The sequence below is a fragment of the Pyxicephalus adspersus genome, chromosome 6 (genome assembly GCF_032062135.1).
Source record: "Pyxicephalus adspersus chromosome 6, UCB_Pads_2.0, whole genome shotgun sequence".
NCBI classification, from domain to species: Eukaryota; Metazoa; Chordata; class Amphibia; order Anura; family Pyxicephalidae; genus Pyxicephalus; species Pyxicephalus adspersus.
The window spans coordinates 64,644,455-64,668,951 of NC_092863.1; the positions used below are offsets into that span (position 1 = coordinate 64,644,455).

Sequence of the window (24,497 nt, forward strand, 5' to 3'; positions counted from 1 at the left end):
GATACCTATTTAATTTGCACTTTCCCCCGAATAAATCTGTCAGATGTGAAGAAAATAATTACTAATTAGTCTAAGAAGCATGATTCAAAACAAGCTCCTACAGGAATCTTTCTGGGGTGCTGGGTCTTCAATTAAACTGCGAGTACAAAAACTTGATGCAATGCCCTGTTAGATAGATATTTGAGGGTGCAATGGTATTCTATGTCAAGGCAAAACAGAAGAGTGGTTTTGTCTGTTCCTTTAACAAAAGAGAACCATTGTGCCCCAGAAATTATAAGTGCTGACTTTCTTTTCTATTTGGACTTATGTGATGTCACTGTTGTTGTGCACACACTTATTTTGAAGAGTGTGGGATAGTTGTATGGATGTTGTGATGTTTTTACTACTGCCCATTTTACCATTGGGTGGTTTTATTCTCTCTATTTGTCCTAGAAACTACGGTCACCAAGGCAGACATTGATTGAATATTAAGATTTTTACAGCTGTTACCAGAAAAAGCAGAGAGGGTAAGCCTCCTTTATAGAGACCATTCTCCAGGAGTTTTCCTGTTGTGTCTCTTGAACAGAAAGTAAAGAAAAATATTTTATATTTATTTATTTTTTTAATTATATTATTGGAAATCAAAAAACTTCTATAAAACTTCATGACTGAAGTTAAATACATAACCACAATCTAATAATAATGGTATTGAGAGCAAAAATGCTTGTCAATAAGAATTTTTAACCAGAATAATTTCTCCAAATTAAGTATACCATGTTATTGTAGTGAAGATTTTTTGGTCTATTTCGACAAATGTAATATTATTGTTAATGTAGTTAAATGTACCAATGATTGCATTTAGTTTGTTAAAGTGTCACCATATTCTGACACTGTATAAGGAACAAAGAATAATAAAAATTCAATATAACATCCCTCACTGATGCGTTATCTGTTCACTGTCTGGAGGCGATGATTGTTGACATCACCCCAGTAAGGGCAATGCCAGCTCTATGTGTGCAATAACAGCAGAATATTGATAAAGCAGCCATGATGGTAGCAGCTCTCTCTCACAGGACAGGTAAGATTTTATTGGGATGAGACCAATTTTAAAAGAGATGGTGACTGGCAGATTAGTGAGTAAACATGTATTTTAGACGGTCATAAAGAAACAAGATGAAGGAAAAACGGAATATGGATGAGGTAAAACACACATACACACTGTGAGCATGTGCAAATTACAGGCTTGCAGGAGACCCAAACCCCTGACACTTCTAGCCAGAAAACTTCTACTCCCCAGTAGGTTAGCAAATAGATTGGAAAGCACTCAAGCTGCTTTCTTTACTAGCAAAAAGATCTCATGTGTGTTAGTGCAATCCTATACAACAGGCTTAGGCTTAGTCTATACGGACTGTTACCCCAGCGTTTAACCTGAGGCTTTTTAAAGCCCATGTTTGAAAGCCCCATGCATTACAATGGGTTATTCTACACCAGGACGTTTCTTTGAGGCACGTTTATGACATTTATCTTAAATGTTGCTTGCAAAAAAAACGCCCAAAAATGCTGGAAAACTCATGTAAACGCTTCTATTGATTTCAATCGATTTAGTTTTCCTGTAGTTTCCCGTGTTTTTGAGCACTTAATATGCAAACCAGTTAAAAACGCGGGAAAATGCAGCATAGGCATTTTCCAGCATTTTAAAGGTAAGCTTTAAAACTCCAATAAAAGTGCAAAAAAACGTCCATGTAGACCCAGCCTTACTCTGTTTTTTCAAATCTCTGCATACTTTGGAAAACAAAAAAAAGATAATTATTTATTATTTCAAAAAGCCAGCCAAAAACTGTTAACAGTTAAAAAAAAACCATACATAAAAATTTTGACAGCTTAGCCTGTAACTTGACCCTAAGATTATGGACAACTTAAAGAGTAGAATCCTTGCTGGCTGCACATTACTTACTGCCTTGAGGTCAGTTCTTAAAGCAGACCTAAAAGCAAAATTGTTACTTTACATAAAAAGGTTGACAACCCGCATATATTAAAAATTACTTCCTTTTTTTAATGCAACACCCTTTTTTTTACCTTGGTCAAGACAGATTGGAAGCACAGAGCCTACCCGGATACCTATGTCCTGCATTCTGGAAGGTTCCTGGCTGCTCCTTCAGCGCAGAACCTTTTTTCTACTTAAACTTACAGCTGTCAACTGACCAAATGTATAATATATGATTACAGCCCCAGTGATTTTTGGAATGAAATATCACAGTGCACAACACTGATTTTGGGTGAGAAAGCAAAGCAGAAAACATTTACATATGAAGTCTCATAATTAAAACTTATAGTATACAGACTCTGTGAACACAGAGGAAAAGGGCGTCCAAGCTGAGTGACTAAATTTGTACTTGAGCAATGGAACTCTGTAAAGCTACATTTACACTTTTGCGTGTTAGGTGTTGTAGACATGGCTTAGGAACAATGTACACATTTTTTACTGTTTATTGCAAGTTATTTGGAAATTCATACTGTTTCCATATAAGTTTTCTTTAGGCCAAATAAGACATTTTTGAGCTCGGTAAAGCTCTAGACACTCTATATTTCTATGCCTATGCTTTAAGTCTTTGTTTATAGAAAACAATAGCTCAAGCTAAAATGTACACATACAAATGAGAGGTGTTCCTTTTCGTAGTAACTCTTTTTTCTTTTATTAGATGCTTAGTCTGAAGTTGTAGTCTGATAAACCACAGCCTTCAAACATGAAGCATAAACTGTTACTTTACTTAGCCTGCTTTGATTTATTTGTAAAGTAAAGATTGTATATACCTACATTTAGAACAAATTAATATAAAACAACAATGTAACAACCTAAAAAGTGTATATAAAAGAAAAAAAATCAAGCAGATGTGCACTTAAATCCCAAGCAACTTTAAAACAACTAACTGCTTGTTGTAGCAGCAATTGTGTGTAGCAATTTCATTTAATTCTGTCCATAATTTATAAAAATACAATTCAAAAGCAAACCTTTAGATGAATCTGCGAAGAAGGGGGATAATAGCATACACATGCCATACTTCAGACTTCCATTTTGTTTTTAATGGCACAAAAATATTTTAGAGAAAATGCATGACCTAGTTTAAAAGTGTTATCTATGCCATTATATAGAATGTATGGTAGAATTAAAGTGTAACAAACAGTTCATTACAGTAGATTTATGGACTTTTATAAAAGCTTTAAGTGCAGGAAAGGCCAAGATGGATGCAAAGTATAGTGTTTTAGCATTTTGTTTATAATAACCATTAATTTCCTCCACGTTTCAACAAAGCAGCTTCTTAAAAGCAGGGGCAGTGAGCGTTCTTACTTTCCAAGTAGAATTGTCAATCACAAATAAAACTGAGCAGTGACTTTCATAATATGCAGAAAATGATTTGACTTGATGGCTTTATTAATACAAAGCTCAGAACTAGCCTTTTCATTTAACTACTTTGGCAGAGGCCATTTTTTCAGTGTGTGTTAAGCTACGTACACACTTCCAATTATTATCGTTGGAAAACGAACGACGAACGATCCTGCACGATATATATGAACGATCGTATAGCACCGATCCTGCACATAGAGATAACGACACGATCGTTCGTAGATATTGTACACACAATAGATACGATCGTTTGAACGATAGAGGAACTATGTGCACGACAGGAAAGTGAATGAACGTTCGTTCATTACGCATGCTCAGCCCATGGACGATCAACGAACGACCGTACACACGAACGATGTTCAACGATCGTCGTCCAATCCGATCCGCCAGTCCGGTCGTTCGTTTCCAGCGACTTTCCTCGTTCGTCGGCGTCGTTGGTTACTTTTTTACAAACGATTTTTTGCCCAATCGATCGTTCGTCGTTCGATTGGAACGATAAAAATTGGAAGTGTGTACGCACCTTTAGCCTGTCCTTGTGTTATGGAAAGCCATGGCATGCTTCTGTCAAAGTAATGTTTTATAGATACATTGAATACAAAAACAAGTATACCCATACCTACCCCATATATTCAGCCAGGTGGAAGAACACATGACATTTGCCCATGAAGTTCAAACATACCATTGCAATAACAAAGAACTTTAATCAGGACAAAAAGTACAAGAACATTTGCATAATATCAGGTTGTGTATTTTGTGGTTCTTCATTTGTTGTAAGTTGCATATTAACATCTGCAAATTCTTTAGCAAAAGATGACAACAATGTCTCCAGCTCAGGGAAGGTAGATGGGGAGGACTTTGCCTAGAGTTAAACTTCATTTTCAATACCAACTTGTTTTCTAGATCTTAAGGCAGGGCTAAAGCAGGTTACTAAACAGATTACTTCTGCTACAGATTCAAAGGTTTTTGATTTGCCTGCCATGTATAACCTCTTGAACTAATGCAGGGAACAGCTAATACACAGGCATGAAGTAGACAGTCTTGTTTTTGATTGGATTGACTAGCATGAGCCTAAAGCTGCGTACACACGGCAAATTTTTCTCGCCCGATAATCGGTATCGGCCAATTATCGGCCGAAAATCTGCCGTGTGTACAGTCGGTCGTCGTCCATCGTCCGACGACCGTCCTGGCGGATCCATGATGGACGATGGACGACGACCGATCGTAATGAAAGGGAAGGGGAGAGCGCGCAGCAGGGTGCCGCTCCGTCGCTCTCCCCCTCCCCTCTCCATAGAGCATGAACGGTGCTGTATGTACAGCATCGTTCATGCATCGTGCAGTCTTTTCTCGTTGGAAAGGATCGTGAAAGATCCTTTCCAACGAGAAAAATTGCAGGTGTGTACGCAGCTTTAGGTTTAGAAAGTTTACAACAGAGTTGTGAAATGTCTGGCGAACCATGAAACTTCAAAGCATCTAGAAATGTTATATGGGCAGACCAATCTTTAACCTTCAGTTCAGTGTGTGGAGAGAAGGCTGCCTAGATGACAGTGAAGCCATAGGGTGGATAAAACTAAATAATAGAATTTAGCTGACACTTTGAATTTCTTTTTAGTTACGTAAATAAAGTATTTTTACTTTGTTAATCATAATTTTGGAGAAGGACAGAAGGAAGGTTTTGGCAAAGATAGAGCACAATAGACATGAGCCGTTAATATGCACAACCTAATCTTACATACTCCCATACGGAAGACATTCCCTTACATGCACTGACTTTTCATGATACAAGAGCAGGAAAACACTATTATGTAGTGGCAGCTGGGCCCAAGAGAGCATATAAAAGACCTTTCCAGACCAAAACAGCTTTGTTATGGTATTACAGACCTCTTCTATAGATCTGCCTGTGCAAACAATAAGAAAAGGATATCATGTATACATAAGTAGACCTGGGTAGAGTGCTAGCAAGGAAAAACAGACATGTGCTACATATCCCACTCATATAAATCAACATTACATGAGGAACTGGGAAGCTGCTCAAACATTAACTCATTATAAGTGTCTATATTACTTCCTCCTAAAGGATAACTTCATTTCAAAACACATTTTTTTAAAATATTCAGGGAAAATGTGTAAATATGTAGAAGCTTCAATGCTTCACTACAGTTATTCTCCAGCTTTTTTTTTGTAGATGCTGAAATGCAACAATTGATAATGTTGAAAGCAATTATAACCAATTTCCTGCATATTGCAACAAGTATTAGAAGCTACAGCAGGTATCTTAAGCACACCTCATTTTTTGCCTGATGGACTAACGGATTAATCAATCCCACTCCTCCCTTTTAGTGCTGTACTCATCCTCCCCTTTTAGATATTCGCTTTCTATCCTGTCAGTCATTTAGACTTCATGTGCCATACCATTATTACCTCTAACAGGACAATATAATCAAGTATTGGTCTTGTTACACTTTATAACAAAACTGGTCTGAGAAAAATATTTTTGACCAATTTTGCCATCAATTATTTTTGATGGCTGGCAGCATAGATGGCCCTAGGCTACTTAGTACTCTCGCTGGGTCTCAGGTTTGAATCTTGGCCATAGCACAACCTGCAGTTAGGTTAATTAACTTGGATTGTGATGACATATGACTGAGAAAGGGACATTAGATTGTAAGCCCCTTTGAGGGACAGTTAGTATAAGGACAATCAACTTAGCAAAGTGCTGTGTAATATGTCACCACTAATTCAATAAAAGTAAAATAAAAATAAAGGCATGTAGGATAACTATATGGCAATAATAGGATTTATTATAAGAGTTCACCTTTAACAAAAAAAAAAAAAAAAAAAAAAAACAGATCTCCCTTAAATATCCTACACCGGTCTTTAGGAAAGACTCAAGCAGTATAGTTTGAGTTGGGCATGATCTGACTACCCAAAAGCTTATACAGATGCTCAAGAAGTGTTGCTCTGCTAGTCATGATTTTGGGTATTTGTTTTACAAGCCACTGTGGTATAAACATGCTGCTCAGCTATAGCCCAACAGCTATGTTGTGTTATAAAGAAAAAAAAGGATATACTAGAACAAGCGTTTCGTGTGAGAACTACGACAGTCCTTGTTAGCAGGGAGCTCAAAAGTCATGTGGTAAGGCAGCTCACTAAACTAAGTCAAAGGACTGGTGCTGGATTTTCACCCTAGACAATCCAGTGATGAAGATCCAGCATCTATATTAAGCTTTGAATAATGCCTTCAGAACTTATTTGCCTACGTTAAGTAGTGTCAGTTTATTATTTACTTAGTCTATAGGCATTCAGTCAGAACATTTTGACCTTTTTTTAAAAAGCACTTGCCCTGTTGCTTTATATGTTTTTATGGTTGCAGTATTCTTAAGAGAATACAAAACTCCACAGCATTTACAGTACTGGGTACATCATTTCATGTATTATAGGAACAACAGTTGATAAATTAGACATTTTACGTACTTTGCCTACCTGCAAACAGCTGTTAAATGTCTATAATTACAAACATACAAACTGATATAGCATCTGGTCTGAAAATCTGCTAATGAGTTCTTAGGTATGAAGAGTTTTTATAATTATTATTTTTATTAAACAAGAACATGTTTGTGTAACAATTAGGATTTCAATAAATTTATCTCAAGCATATTAGGGTTGTGATATGTTCTACAAGTGTTTTGTTCTTTTATTCTCACATGGGTATATAGCCAAGCCCTTGGGCTCTAGTGTCATTTCTGAGATATAGAAGTGATCACTCTGAATGAAATGAAAATGGTAGCAATTAGCATGCCTTTGGAAAATTAAGACCAGTCTTTAATGTTCTTCTAAAATTGAAAACTAACGAAGCTAGGCTGCAGTTTAATAGGTATACTGCCATCTATAACTAATTTAAATAAATTAATTATTACCCTGCCTCTGACTCCTGATTCATGGCCCTGCTATGACGTCTACATCTATTACTATCCTAACTTGATTATGTTTATAAGGACATTTACCAAAAGTACCATAGTAGTTTTAGTGTTGCTCAGCCCTTTTGGTTACCAAGAGGACTCAAAAGCTGAAGCTTTTCTCCTGTCTCTAGTTTGCTAGTGTTAACCAAGAGAACTTTACACCGATGTGCTTAATATTTTCATATCCCTTTTCATATCATTTTGATAAGTTTTAACTTCCACTGCACAGGTCTTTCACGCCCATGGAAATAACTTGTTGGTTGCTGACATAGACAAACCCACTACATATATATGTAAGATTTTGATCATGAAAGATGCTTCCAGTGGCAGATTGTGACAGATGAATGAATGAATGCTGTACACAGAGTGCCCATTCTGTTCTATGGAGAGGGGAGGGAGGAGGACAAGCAAGTAGCACTCTGTTGTGCTCCCCAACTTTGACACGCATACTGGTTGTTCTTGATCTTCATTCATGGATCTGCCATGGAGGACTGATGAACAACATTGAGCGACAACTGTACACATGTAAGATTCCCAATCGAAACAAGCAAGACTGTTTGACAGTTGGCTACGTACACAAGTGAAATTATTATGGTTGGAAAGGATCTTTCACAATCCTTTCCATTGAGGAAAGACTGCACGATGCATGAACAAGTGCTGTACATTCAGCGCCACTATTCTCTATGGACAGGGGAGGGTGGAGAACGTTGGAGCAGCACCTTGCTATGCTCTCTCCCTCTGACTTTCATTACGATCATTCATGGTTCGTGAAACCCCCAGGATGGATCCATGAATGACGGGCACTGTACACACCAGATTCTCATCCAATATCAGTGTTAATCGGACGAGAATCATCTGACATGTGTACATAGCCTTAGTCTTACACTAGCTTATCTACTATACTACCTGATAAATATCACTCTGAGAAATACATTGCTGGGAAAAGTCCTAAATGAAGTGAACAAGTTAACAAATGTTACAGTAACTTATATTTACTTCCAACCATATAAAGAATATCTGCTCATAATAACAACAGGATATACTGTACCTGCTCTGCAATCTTATAAAAGCCCAAATAAAACAGTCAGACCAAGCAATGGACAAAGGGCTCACATTACAGTCCAACATACTGGTCCATAGCCCAAGTGTCAGTTGGGCAGTGGGACAAAAACTTTGTCCCATGCTGACTAATTTTTGTATCCTGAACTATTAGGTACACAAAAGCTGGCTTAAAAAAAGACTTGTTCTGATTCATTCTCACAGTAAATGTCACATAAAGAGAATTTAAGGGAACGTGCTGTGCTTTTGCAACAACAAACACAGGATTGGACTCTCTTGCTTCCATAACATTTTGTCCTTTTTCTATGAAATACAGTGCAACTCATATTAGACTACAGAATATTTTGTACACAAATCATTTCTGCATTTCTGCTTGTGATAATCACTATATTTGATGGGATGCTTTAGAAGAAATACAGCAGCCTACAGAAGAAAAGGAAATTTTTTTAGCGGTGCAAGCCATGGTTAAATCAAACCAAATCTGGCTAGCTGCAGCAAATTTCCTTATTTGCCCTTGCATCAGAATAGCATCCCTCAATCCTGTGACACGTTTATAGTTTACCCAGGCTGGCTGTCACATTCCCTGTTCCATGTGTTATCCCATTGCTTCACTGCTGCTGCGGCCCCCACCCTACATATTCACCAACTTCTGAAGAAAGACTTCTCGGTTCTCAAGGCAGCTGCAGATTCTCTATGCATATTACCTGGTCTGAAGAGTCCTTCATTTTTAATACGATTTTGTATTCTATTAGGAACTTGTGGATGTGTGATACAGAATGGCTGAATGTACATGGTTACATAAATCATAGATCTGTGTTCAGTGCTGCCTGAGAATAAGGTGAGTGGGAGATATATCTAAGAAATAATATACAAACTGTATCTGGAGTTTTACAAAAACATGCCCTTGAGACAAAGCTTACAAGGGGTAAATGCTTCTTCTTATCTAGGGAAACTTTAAAAAAAATTCTTACCTTTTCTGTTGCTAATATACAGGGTTCCTCATCTCATATTATCAGTCACACAAATCTGTTCTTTTTGGCATTCTGTTTGGGGTCATGGCGTATAATGCAGGATCAGTAGGCCAGCTTTTTAGGTGATGATGCAGAGGGTCCATCAACAATCCAGGGTGTCAGCAGAAATAGGGGAGAGATGGATACCAGGAAAGTGGGGAATAATTAAAAATGCTTTTTCCCCCACACAAAAAGCAGCATTTAACCCTTGCAGTGTGGGCAGAACCTCACTGCAGGAGTAATTCTGTCTTATCTTCAGAATTCAGCGAACTTCTGTCTTATCTTCAGAATACTATGCAGCGCTGTACATTAAATAGGGGTTGCAAATGACAGACACACACAGTGACAAACTTTGAAGTGTAAATGAGTATGTACTGTCATCAGGATCTGTGCTAAAGCTCTGCGGTCTACACCAAGGAAGTGACACTGGTCATAAATCCTGAGATGCATTTGTGATTATCTTCTGGATTTTTCACTATTGATGTCCCTGCCACAGTTCCTGGCCCAGAAACTATTCCTGCTTCTATTGCAATTACCTATAGGCCAGAGACACTGGAACCCTTTTTTATCTGCCCAAACTGGATTTGTAAATCTGGAAAGTCAGATGCAGAGATGTCACCACTGGATTTGGAAAGAGACCTTTACATGTTACTAAAAGTCAACAAATGCAGCAGAAGACTTTTAATCTGAGAAGACTCTTTAGTCTGCACGAATTGCTGAAAAAAACATGTGACAATGCTGCTGTCTTTTACCACCTGTCAAATTAGGGTATTTAATAGGCCCATTGGGCCGAATTCATTAAAGCTCTCCAAGGCTGGGGAGGATACACTTTCATCAGTGAACCTGGGTGATCCAGCAAACATGGACTGGATTTCCTAAAGGTCGCTGGCTGATTGTTAGCTAATGCTTTCAATTCTGGACCAGATCCACAACAAAATGCAATGGAATATGGCACCAGTAGAGGAAGGCCGATTCACACTCCTACACACCAGGCAAGAAAGGCAATATTCAGTAGGTAAATTGCAATAAACCAAGGATAGACCTCAAGAAGCTGCAGAGATTGACATAGGGGACAGGAGTATCTGGATCATCCAGCTTCACTGATGAAAGTGTATCCTTTCCAGCCTTGGAGAGCTTTAACTTCCTGAGCGGTAACCCCGAGTGTGGCTCAGGGTAAAAAAAAAGCAGCTGATAGTGGTAACCCAAGCAACACTAGAGGTAGCTAAAAAATTAAAAATAAATACTTACCTGGTCCCATCAGCGTCCTCCAGTGTCCTGGCCATCCGATCCCATCCTCGGCCGCGTACTCTTCCTTCAATCTGTCCCCCCCCACAATGCGCTGATGTTTCCCAGGAGTTGTGTTTTTTATTTAAAGTTTATTAATAAGTTTATTAAATTTAATTAAATTGGACATGTTTTGGCGAGTAATGCCTAAGAATTACAGGCCTACATTGTAAAATAAGTTTTCATGAAAAACAATGTACCGCATTTAGATATAAAAATCCAGACAGAAATGAACCACCCAGGAGGTTAATAAATCAGGCCCACTCTGTCCAATGTTAACTATTTTTTGCAAGTGGCAAAAACACTAGGCTGAACTCAGGCTAAGGCTTCTGTAATTTATCAAGACAAGGCAGATACAAAAACAAATAAATAAATAAATACAAATTTTATTTAGAATATTTAAAACAAAACTAAATCCTGGGGATACTCACCTGCCCCGGTTCGATCTCAGGTGCCGCCATCTTCTCCCTCCTTCTCCTCTATATTCTGATATTCAGGATTACATTCAGTCCTAGCACCTGCAGGGGAAGCCGGGATATACTGCATCCACTGCACAGGGAATTTTGACAGGCGGACATGGATCAGGCAGGTAAGAATACGTATTCATTTATAGGAACCTTTCTGCAAAAAAAAGGCTACCTGATGCCAAGTGGAACTTTTTTTCCACTTTAACATAGTGATTGTACTGGTAATGATTTTATTGTGAAAGCATTGTTTACATGAAAATGCACAAAAGTTGCCTTTTGCCGTTAAGGAGTTTTGAAGATGCCTTTGCCCCTATGAAGAAAATGTTCTATAACATCCTACCCTGACAGGAATAGAGGAAAAATCTTCACAATGAGAATTTAAACTGCAAAAAATTACCTATCAGAGGTTCAAAATCTATACACTCCATTCAACAACTATCTGGCCAGTGTGTCCCCATTACACAAGCTTCTGTGTTGTCTTCTGAATACACACATTAGTCAGAGGCATCAAACCCCTGGATCATAAAGATTTAGCTGCATGCTTGTATGGACAAATTTGACAATATTTAAGTTAAAATCTAAAGCAAGGTCATAATAAACAAAGTTATTTGTAAATATGTATCCTAATAAAATCCAAATTCCATACATTGTTATGAATTAGGCTTCTTTAGAATGTAAAACATCCACAAGCAGAAAGAAGGATCTTTCATTCTGTTTGAGGATTCCCTTCTATACTCCTTTGCCTTTGCAAATTGAACAAATTAGCAAAAAATTAAAAATCAATAGTTAATTCTCTGTGATTGGCATGCTGGAACTGCTGAAGGCTCACAATGAAATAACCGCACATTTACTTTAAAATGTAATTTTATGCTTCAGATCCAAGTCACACTGATTTTCATAATTGGAAGCTGACATGTTCAGAAATGGCCATTCCTTTAGAGATAAGCTGTGTAACGGTGGCTACTGTGATCTCCGAAAAAGAGACAGCACCACCCAGTGAAGACATTTTAAAATATTATACAGAATATCTAGTTATTTTGTTAACAGGTCTCAATTACTTTCTTAAAGATATGTGGATTTTATGAGACATCATCCGGTCACACAAAACAACTTTAAAATGTATCTCACATTTTTTCTAAGGTGGTAAAATTCTCATGAATTTTATCATGCAAAATGAATAATTTTGCTGTGTATCAATTGTCATTTTATTTAATTTATTATTATTTTTAATAATAAACAGGATTTATATAGCGCCAACATATTACGTAGCGCTGTACATTATATAGGGGTTGCAAATGACAGACAGATACAGACCGTGACACAGGAGGAGGAGAGGACCCTGCCCTGAAAAGCTTACAATCTAGGAGGTGAAGTAACACACAATAGGAGTGATGATATGTAGTGGTGGGAAGTAATGAAAGTTTCAAAAGACAGAAGAAGACGGGTAGGCAAGTTTGAAGTTTTGTGTCCTCTTTTAAATGAGCAGAAAGTAGGAGCAGGCTGAATAGGATGAGGCAGATCATTCCAGAGAGTCGGGACAGCTCTAGAAAAAAGTTGGAGCCGTGCGTGTGATGAGAATATGAGTGATTATTGCAATGTTTCTATATCCTCCTGTGGAGACACTATCTATATACATGCACTTACGGAATATTATTTCTTAGAACAGATTTCCAGATACTGACAGCAGTGTCTTTAGAGCCCACTTGTATTCTTTATCAGGAAAGCATGCAACATGGTGACAATGCAGGAAAAACAATGGTAGACGCAGTGTTGTCTCCCAATTACAAGGTTGATGAGAACCTTTAAAGTATAATAGGCAGGTATTATTTTAATAAAAGTCATCCAGTATTGTTACCATGTAGTGTGCGGTTTGTCAGCCAGCTGTCTGTTGAACCCTATGGTTGTTCCAGAGGTTGCCAGGGTTCCCAGAGCAATGAGAAAACTGTGCCTCTCAGTTTCTCCCACTGGCAAGCAACGTAGAAGGGATTCTTCCTACTGGCCACCATGTATTATGAGCTGTGGATATTTTTAGTATTGTCAAGGGTTCCCACATTTTAAAAAGATTAGGAAAGACTAATGTAGTGTCTACCCTGCACAAAACCTTTTCCTCTCTTTCTCCCCAAGGCTAGGTACACAGTGCAATAATCATCGTTTGAAAACGAACGATTCGCGATTATTCCTGATTATTTTGAACGATCAAATTGTGCACAATTCTGTACATGCTGTAACAATACGATTGTTCAAATATAATCCACCAATATTGTACACACTAGGAACGTTTGTTTAAACGATGCACGATGCAGTGACATGTACAGGAGAAAGTGTATCACAGAACAATCCACGATCACCGTACACACAATAGACTACAAAAGATAGTCGCCCAATCAGATCCGCCAGAATGGTCATTCGTTCCCACCGAGATTCCTCGTTCGTCGGCATCGTTGACCAGTTGTTGTGCACTTTTTTTGTTAACGATTATCGAACGATCTTTCGTGGAACGTTCGTTTCCCAAGACAATTATTGCATGTGTGTACGCAGCCTAACAGTATATAGCTGCCAATTAAAAAATACCAGGTAGGGGCTATACCCACTTATTTATTTACCCAATTATTGATTTAGATATATGTTTAAAAAAACTGCAATTTTCTAATCTAAAAAATGCAAGAAAAAGCAACCTAAATGAACAAAGTATTGTTAGTGTGTTTGCAGCTATTTAGGGAACAGTCATTGTTAGATTTATCAAAACAGTCCTTTGTACTTCTGGCTTTGTGGGCAAGCTACAAAAACATGGCTATCACCTTTCTGGCACAAATATGCTCCACTTTCATTATTTTAATGATTTTGTGATAAGTAACACTGACATCAAGTCCTATTATATCAGCCAAATATCAGTTCAAAATGGCACCCAAGAGCTTTCTAACACAGCTTGATATCACTTGTGAAGCCAGAGAACTGTCATACACATTTTGCTGTTTGTTAAAGTTGTCAAGTTCAAGCCTGTGTTCAGATTTCCACCGGCCCGCAGCCTCTGTCTTAAAATCAATAATATGCGGCCCGCCAGCACTGTTGACCACAGTATAAAAAGAAAAAACATGTACAAAAACTAATTTTATATTTCATTAGAGTTGATCAACCGCCTTGCAATTATCGGCCCGCTACTCAGCAGGCATAATCGTCAGGACGGGAGTCCCCATGTGGCCTACGGGACCGGCACGGACCACGCCCACTTTGATTCCAAGAACGTGCTCCGCACAGAGCTTTCACAGACACCGGACTCTGTGAACAAGGAATGCCTCATGTCACCCTGGTGGGCGTTTGCTAGGCGGGACCCACACAGACCACGCCCACACTACCCCTGAGTACGTACTGAATGGTCCTCCCCCACACATTTTCACCTCACCAAATCTGGCCCTCTTTGCAAAAAGTTTGGACACCCCTGGAGTTTTAGAAAAAAAATGCTTTACTCTATTTCATTAGTAAGCTACTAAAAATTTATTTGAGATTTCTTCTACTCATTTGAAGGGGATTCAAGTGTTATATTAAGTTCTTCAGTATTCACAACAATTGTGCCAATAGAAAGAGAGATAACAGGGACAACTGAAAAAAATATTAATTAAATATATATTGTGTACTGTTAGACATCTAACAACGTCTACTTACATAATCCGCACAAACATTTAGTGGCTTACCTCTCAGTTTTGGCTCAAATCTTTCTTTAAAAAAAAAACTGCTAAAAGTTAAAATGAACCACCAGAAAAGGTAATAAAATGAGCCTCACAACAGAGGGAAGTAAACAGATGGTAGAATATTGAGAACTAAGCAGATTTATTCCATAAGGGGTTCTCTGGGGTATTTTCCATCTTGATCTGCACTTGGCATCTTGTGTTGGCAAAACAACTGTCCCACCTTCAGCAACAAACTGGTTAATGTCACTGAGAATTGTCTGTCCCCTGAAAATTTACATTAGCAGCCTTTAATTTGACTCAATGTCATAACTCGCCTTCCACAAACGAAGCACCATCTGTAACCTGAGCCCAGTCCAACTTCCTATAACGTAAATGAGATTTATTTCTGTTGCCAAGGTGATTTTATCTTTTACCAGGAAAAGGGAAATTAAACTCTTAAGCTTGTGAGCACAGGACTCAAGAAGAATAGAGATTTGTGCCCAGCTCTTGTACTGATCAGGAAAGGTGCGGCACTCCTATTAATACACTTTACAGAGTTCCAGGCTGTAACCACTGACAGAACTACAGGTTACATTCATCTGTCTAATATCATCAGATTCCATACAATGGCAAGAGGAAGACAATGTGAATGCTTCATGTGTTTCTTTTCCTTTTTCTAAAACTACCATGGTAGACCATGGTGACCTAGACAGCGGCATAGGACAGGGTCTGCAGATTTAAAGATTGGGCCACAACATCACTTATATAGCCATGAACAGCTAAATCACTTATGTCTCTTTGGTACAAGAATTATAGAAGTGGAACACTAAACATATTTATTTTTCATTTCAGGTGGAATTTTTATTAGCTTCCCAACTGTTCTTAGCTAGCAGCCTAAATGTGATAATATTCTGCACTGTGCAGTCTATTCTATGCTTGCAAATACATATAATGTATATAATGTGTATATTTATCTACAAACATGGGTCTCCAGCTAGTAATTTGTGATGTTCTGTTATTATTAGACTGTAGTTCTAACATCTTCTATCCAAGTTTAATGCTGGAACAGTTTACAAGATAATGATGCAGTCCCCCAAAGTGAAAAGCACTCTGGGGTTTAGATCTAAAACATTTGCAAACCAAATCACTTTACACTATATACAAGATTAGAAGAAACCAGTCAAAGGATATAACATATCAAACACCAAGCCACTGTTTCTAATTAAAGCATACGTATTGCCTACACACAAGAGAACATTAAACCAATGGCTGAGGTGACGCCATATAGCCAAAGTGTTATGCTGACTGTTACAGCATTATAGTTCTGAGACCAACTTTGCCATTTAAGCATAAAGCTATCATCATTCTGGCATAGTAAACATCAGAATTCAGTCCAAACAGTTGTTTGGGGGGTCAACCCTTGCACTTTGTAAATTATTGTCTTGTATTGTTGTTGTCTTTCAGTAAGCATTACTGATTCCTAGTGTACCTGGTATGGTATAAGGTAGAATCATGAAGTTCCTAATGACATTTACTTCTGCATCCCACAAGGAAGGATGGTCAGAATTTACATTTAACTTCTTTTTAAAGCAGCACACCAAAGAGATTTGTTTATGTTGCTTTTTAAAACAGTTGATAGACTCAATGTAGTTTGTTATCTTGAACCCTAGGAAACACATAGGTGTGGAGAACAAGGCAACCCCAATTGGTTAAATTGTTGAGGGCTTATTTTTATTAACAGCTCTGTTTTAGGTGGAAAGTATCTCCAAACTGTTCCTTATCACAGTCTTTAGCTAAGCAAGAAATCTCACATTTCATAATGCAAAATAGAGAAGAAAATATGACCAAGCATGTAGCAATCTAATTGTAAAATCTCTGTACAGTGTACTTTAGAAACTATATGATGTGGGGCCTATGGAATTATTCCCCTCATTTTGTATCCAGCTATTTTGTAAACGCTATTTGCTTTCGTTGCCAGATCAAAAAGAAATCCAAGAACTATACAATATAATGTAAGGCTAGCTTTAGAATGAGAGAACCACATAATGTCTCAAACTAGACAAACAGGTGCATAAATGACATTACATAATTCTTAGGAAATAGACACATACTTTGGATAATTCAACTTGCCAGAGCCCACTCAGAGAAGAAGAATCAGCGTCGGACAGGTTAGTTGATCAAAGATATGAAAGAAACTCCACACAGCAATTCAGCTTTACTCTGACTATAATTTCAGCAGTCTGCCATCACTTCAGTTCTATAAACACTTCCACATTTAGTGCCATATTCACTCAATGGAGTCTTAATAAATGATTCAAAAATAAAACATAAATCACCAATGGTGCACAATTACCAATATGGATCTCTACTAGAGGACACACTATTGAGGAGTCTGACATTAGCCTGGACAATGGTCTCCTATGTGAATGACAGCTATGCCCCAACACAGTATGATGTTTTCAAACAAATATTCAAGGAAAGTGTCCTTCTGTGCATAGTTCCTACTGGAAGACACCTTGAGGTACATAAGCGAGACAATTGTATTTAAACATCACAGAAAGTGGCTACATACAGCTGCCTATGCCTAAAATCAGATCTGCAATCCCCAGCAACTGGACAAATGTAGCTGTAAAACTGATTTATGTACAACACAAATGTTGTTTCCAGGCGGAAAAACTAAAAGAGCCAAATTAACCCTTCAATGAAGCAATATAGCTTTGTTTAGTAACGGTCTTACAGAAGAGAACACTGTAATGACAACAGGGAAGAGAACAGCCATTAGAAAAAAAATTGAGAAAAGAGTTTGTGATCTAAGAATTGTGGAGGGAAGCGCTTCTGATCTACTGTAAGATTGCTCCGCCGAATTCAACAGTGCAGGGGAAGAAGAACAAAATAAGTTTGTGCTGCTTCTTTGCTAAGGAGCTCTGCAGAGAATTAAGCTGTGATGCTCCACTGATCTCTCTAGAGCTGCACAGGTTAAAATGCTTGCTGTTGTGCTCTGCCCTGGTTTGATGAATAGGAATTCATTTGCTAGAAGTGCAACAGAAGACCATTGTTAGGCACAGATTAGAAATGTAAACACTTCGCATTTCCCACAGCTACCGGCTTCACAATTGATTCTGAATGCTGCTTTCAAGACAATAAATTCATGATGTCAGTATAGCAACTGGCTATGGACAGAGCAACAATGCCTCCTGGTGGCAACAAGACGGACCTACATGTTCCTTAGAGCTTGCTGGTTCAGTATGAATAACAGGCCTTTAGGGACCAAACAAAGTCAGTATGTTGTCCATAAATATAGAGAGAAAATCAAACAGCAGATAAACCTTTATTGGTCATCAGGAAACACAAAGATCTTTCTCTACACATGTACCTGGTTATAAAAAAATATATATGAAAACTACAATTATTCCAAATAAACAGCTTAGAAAGCATAATGATAATTAAAAAAAAAAAATACAAGAGCATTGGGTACATTAATTCTAGAATAAAAAAATCAGAGAGATCCTCTTAAAGTCTGCCTGCGAGACAGCAATCCAACACTTGGCATGTGGGTTTAACCAAACCTTGCAAGCTCTGCTGACAGAAATCCCCAGGTAATACCTGTCAAAACAATACATTCTTAGTACGGGCTGCACATAACGCTTATATGGGTATTCCCCACAGATCCAGCTACCAAAGATGCCATTTTAGTATTTTCAATAAGGCATTGTAGTTTAAAAATATTCAACAATTAGGTTGTGTCGTGTATGCATGCTGATGCAATGTACATGTGTACAATTAAACTTTTTTCTTCTTCTTTGTAAGTATACCTTTACCTTTAAAATTTAAAGAGTGTGTCAAGGTAAAAAAAAAAGTATTCGTCCTGACCCTTATCTGGGAGGGCAAAAAATCCTGAAGGATTTCATGGCCAGCTCACAGTGGTGACGTCAACTCTGACTGTCGGGATGAATCATTTTTTACTAACGTTTAGCACAATCTTAATATAAAGCAAAAGGGGTGACGACACACAAATAGATGTCAAAATCAATCTCCACAACTATGCACCACTGCCACATATTAGCAGCTTATTGAATGTACAAGACATGTATTTGCCTGGGGGTTTGGCATTTCTGAAATTTATCTTCTACTCCCATTTGATGAGGATGACCAAAATTGATGAAGGGTTTTATACAAGTTTGCAGATAATCTGTCTTTTTGCCTGTTTAGAAGAGAAAGAGAACTTTCAGAAAAGTACAAGAACCACGGAAACTAGAAGAACCTACCAGAGCAAAGAAACCCTGGACATAAGTGGGGTTTATAATTCTATTAGGTACTCTGACCTATTGGATCATTATGTGGAATGTCACAGCACGGGAGGAGTGGGGAACCTCTGCAACAGGATTATGGCAGTAAAAATAGCTGTGACAGGTTTTACCTCCTCCTTGTCTGATAGAAAACTGTTTTCTGTATTTCTGTATAAACTCCTATTGGACAAATGTTTTCATCACCAACAAAGACACTACAAGGTAGTACTACAAACTATCTTCTTTTGTAGGTATAGCAAAGAAATAGCTTTCCTATTACCCTCAAAACAATATTCTGCCTGATATCCCAGCTCACAGAGAGAAGGTTACAATTGTATCGTCACAACAGTTTCTCTAGGTTCAGAATTGTTCAGATATGAAATTATGAGGTTACCCCCTGATGGGGGGGTACCTGATGGGGGGACATAATGGGGGTCACAGCTGTAAAATCCCCGAATTAAATCTAAATTAGGTTTTGTCTTTAGTCATATTATTTATATATATATTATTCTGTATAACATGCAGCAAACCTGATGTAAAGGTTATGAGCTGGATTCATGTGTACTGTGCTGTTGACCAAATAGCTCAATATAAATAATAAACAATTCTTCATGTCCTATGCTGAGATTGCCAAAGGGACACTACTGACAAATGATGCATGAAACATCCAGTATTTTTCCCTTCTGCATAAGGTCATTGTGCTCTCACCAAGCAAGTTGGGGTAAAAAAAAATACCATGACAGAACCTTTCCAAGTCTTCAATGCAATTAAACTATCAAGTTGTACAATAGCTTGAATATTCTCCAAAACAATAAATAGTGCTGGTTACTCCATGACAGATTTATAGATAAGTTGAACTCTACAAAGCACATCTGTTTGTGCATACAAGCCAAAGTGCATTAAATGGGATTTATGTTGATGTCAGTCACTGGAATAACATTTTCTCTGACATACCATCACCTTACATTTGGCTTGCCTTTGTGTTTGTAATTGAAGGAAATCATTTGTGTTTCATTTTTTTGTGATTTATTTTTTTTTAGTTAGTATCCACACGAAAACAGCACGGCAGGAAAAAACAAGCAAAACAAAATCTGTTTTACTGCTAAAATTAATTGCATGTGACTGCCCGAACTATATGTGTGAAAAACACTGAAATGAAAATGTTTCTACAGTTGCGTGCATAGCAGTGCAGAATAACAGGATGCTCCAAACCTGCTCTCTTGCTTGGGTTTTTCATACCTCCATTATTCACACTGCTATTTTTAGAGTAAATATCTTTTCTGTTTTTCTTTTGCTGAACTAGGATGTATTTATATGCAAATCGTTACTGGACCTGAAAATGTGTTTATAGATATTCACTTCAGAGGTCCCCAACCTTAGCTTGTGGGGAACTTTGAATAGAAAACATGGCACTGGGACAACGTATGTTGTGTATAGCTTAGTAGTAAGGAGTCCTGTCCTCTGCTAAAATCATATAATAATTTCTCCCTGCATGCTGTACTCTACTATAACATGCTGCTTTCATGATCCCACTTTATTTCCAGGAGTATGGACTGCCAATGCCCTCATATCCTCTACTTCTTTTATACACTATCCATGCTCCTCCTTTTTTTTATCTATTAGAGGTCTGGAATGTCACTCAGTTTATGTTAGTATGTGGATGGTAGTTAAACAGTTTGCATCCAAATATGATGCATGTCCTCCCACAGGCAACAGGTAAGTCCCTGGTTGTAGGACACACCTAATGATGAACAGGATATCATCAGTAAAGTAAAAGGATAACTTTTCTACAAAAGTGAGCATTATCCTAAAAAAGCAGCAGTTTTACTGAAGATGAAGGTAAGAAATTAATTGTTTAAGAATCCTGAAGATTTTCTGTAGGTAACATATGATTAGCCTAACTTTTTTTTATAAAACAAAAAGGATATCTGATTTTCTCCTTTAGTTCACATGGCCAATATGAACTAATTTGATTGGCTAGGATCCCATACAGACAAGTGCATTGCCATAGGTAGTATGTGTTACCCAAAAATATGAACATTTTAGTTACTTACGGTGGGGCAATTTAAAGCAAGTTTAGGAGGAAGCTATTTTGAAAAATAAACCCATATTGGCGTTGTGTCATATATAACCAATATTTTTTGTATCCAATAAAGACGTTACATATATTTTGGTAAAGGTAAAACCTGAACAAAATACAATGTCAAGCTCATTGCTAAAAGTACATCCATAGTCAGCACCTACAGAAGCAGAATATGAATTTCATAGCATTATTAGAAATGTCTAACGATTCTATTTGCACACATTAAGTATGTAGGGAAACAGTCGGTCAATTAATGATGTTCTGATGTAAATCACAGATAATGCTGTATGAGTCTGAATGCAGAGTAAGTCATAGTACAAATGAATGGCCCCTAAATGTCCTTGTTTTGAGTCTATGTTCCTCCAACATGTTTTCTTAAAAATACTCCTTCTTCTGCTCTATTTATCAGTATGTATTTCATCCAGTTATAATTGACAATGACATTATAATTTATGATATGACATCATACTTTGGATATTGTTTTATCACTCTTTATCTTTCCCTGCTTATCTTCTCTCAGTCCTGGTGCCTTAGCAGTGAGAAACAGAAAAAGTCTGCAGCTGGAAAAAGTCTCCGAGATTTATGCTAGCAACTTGTTCTCCAAACACAACTGTGAGCCCTTTCGAGTCAGATAATATAAAAAGAATGTGTTTGAAACAAAAGTTAAAATATGTAAAGCAAAGAATGACTGATGATTCAATGCAGTCTGCTCAGCTTGCCTTCTGCCAAGAGATTCCATATTGTTACAATTTTCACAGCACTGTTATGTATGGATAATGAAGATTCTTCCTATGACTAACATGAATTACTATACCTGTACTAGTGCCAGGAATGCTTACTAGAGAGCATAAAAAAGTAAAATATTATAACTCCTACTCAAAAGACACAGGGGGCTGAACTATAAAGACATGACGGATGAAAAAAATGAAATCATTTCTATTGGAAACCAAAATGATTATGTTTAGGGAGCACAAGCATTTTACCAGTGATGTCATATTGTTTTGTTTGTCCAGATGTGGTGGTAAAACAAGAGCACTAAAGGGACTGTGGAGTATTCAGAGAACTGTAAACCAAATCAACAAACAGCTGTTTAAGATGACATTTTAAGAAAAAGAAACAGCCATATAAACATATCAAATAGCCCTGTCATAGGCAAGAACTACGTAGCCAATACACCCAAACATTTACCACTGGCACCTTGGGTCTAACCTGTATCTAACCTGTATTATTTCTTGTCAGTGGAATTTATCCGTTACAATAGGAGGAATGCCTGCCGCCAGTAAAAAATACACCCATGTAATTATTGCACATGGATATATTTCATACCAAATGATTTCAAAATATAACCATTACAGCTAATTTCTTTCAGGATTAAAGCTACACTTATCAAAGTGTTGGTAAGCATTCAGCATTGATGGGAAATTCAACGAGTACATAAACAGAAACATGTATTCCTAACCTTCATTGGGATGTGTTTGTGTTTTTACATTTCTGTCTATAATCAACAGATAACATAGGGACTGAACACTGGAGAATTTGGGTCATGCTTCTCAGCTTGGCTGGGGAGAAAGCTAAAAAGAATTCTGCATTTTGTACTTGATGCATATTTTATGCGCTTAACTTCTCCAGTCAAAATCCGACTGACAGCAGAAGGAAGAGTCACAGAAGACTGCACAGGAAATTCAAACCTTAAAAGAAGGATCCCCAGTCACTAACCTTTTTAGTGTTTAGTGCCCAGACAAAGCTAATGTTAAAAACGGTCACATTTCCAAATATCGTACTGGATGCGGACACCACTTACACTTTTTGCATAGGCACTAGCCTGCAGGTACCTTACCGTAAATTCTGCTCTTCCTGATGGATTATTTGTAAGCATTTATGCTGCACTAAACCTCTTAGGGGTAATGGGGTAGGGGATGGCAACCTTCTCCTCTCCTTTTGAAATAAAATACTTTTGGATAGACGTATTCTCATCAGGCAGCCAAGTAAACATTCTGGATAAGTACTAATTAACATGTGGTGCATAGAGTTTGCTAAACATTATTTACCTTAGGGCAATACTGCAATGGCCATCAAATGACTGCTTTTAGAGACAGTTCCAATCAGCTTTTAGAACCTAATCTCCCATTGCCTCAAACACGCACTTTAAGGGAATGCTTTCATCATATATCCTCAAACAAGATTTTTTAAAATTATTATTATTATTAAACTGGATTTATAAAGCACCAACATATTACGTAGCGCTGTACATTTTTTTTAATAATAAATGTGCAGCTTTCATTAATAGAATACCTACAATGGGGGTCCTTTTGCAGGTGCTTCCTGTTATAAGGTGTCCCTAGCCCCCAGGTGTGCTCCAACATTGGTATGTCACCTGGGGTTCCGAGAGAGACTACAAATAGATGTTTACCATATTTTATACAGGTACAGTCCACTTATATTGTGAAGATGTCTGCCATAAAAAATATCATGCAGCCATAGCTGGAGCACATGCATGTAGACAGGAAGGGGATATAAAAAGGCAGCAGGAGTTTAGCTGAACTAAGACACAAAAATGAAGGAAGAAGCAGTGTGTTAATTTTTCATTCAAAATATTTAAACCTTATCTGAATGTCATTTAGTTTGTCAAAATTATGTGTAGTGTAAACTATTGCCTTAAATGGATGTTGTTACTTTTTTCATCTTTTTTGTATGTTAGTGTTGCTGATAATCGGCAGCTGCATCCTGTCTACATACATGCTCCAGTGATGGCTGCATACCATTTTCCAAACTGTGACTTTATGGCAGCTGGTACTGCTGTTTGCAATCAACACAAAAGGCCAAGCGGTTGTGGTCACCATATAAATGAAAATGCATGCACCATAACCTGTATGGCAGGGTCACCAAGGTGCAAATTATAATACCGTGTTAAAGTATATACATATGCTATTTTAGTGATTAGGTTTAAAAACTCTTTAAGCTTATCATTTATTCCGCCTACCCCCTGCAGGCTATGTAGGAGGAGATGGGATCCACTGATAAGGACCAAGGACATCATAGCCTGTCCTATTCTTCATCTGCATTTATGCTATACCAGGAATGCTTTCTATTATCTAAATAACTGGGCCTGTTTAAACCCCCAAATAGTAGAAATGCTCTTATCTTCTCCATCTGGTTAAATTTTGCGGAAAATGTGCTAACCACAAAAAAAACAGCCTCTCAGTATATATTCTTTTAAGTCACATGGTTCTGTAAGAAGTCATTAAATGAGGGCAGATAAATGTCTTTCACTGAAACAAAGGCATGAAATCAAACTTGGCATGTGT

At 37.6% G+C, this 24,497-nt stretch overlaps 1 protein-coding gene across 1 annotated transcript in view; it reads right to left on the reverse strand.

Annotated features, from left to right (window-relative positions):
- COMMD10 (COMM domain containing 10) overlaps positions 1-24,497 on the reverse strand; it is a gene marked incomplete in the record, with an annotated part of 165,968 nt that overhangs the window by 126,571 nt on the left and 14,900 nt on the right.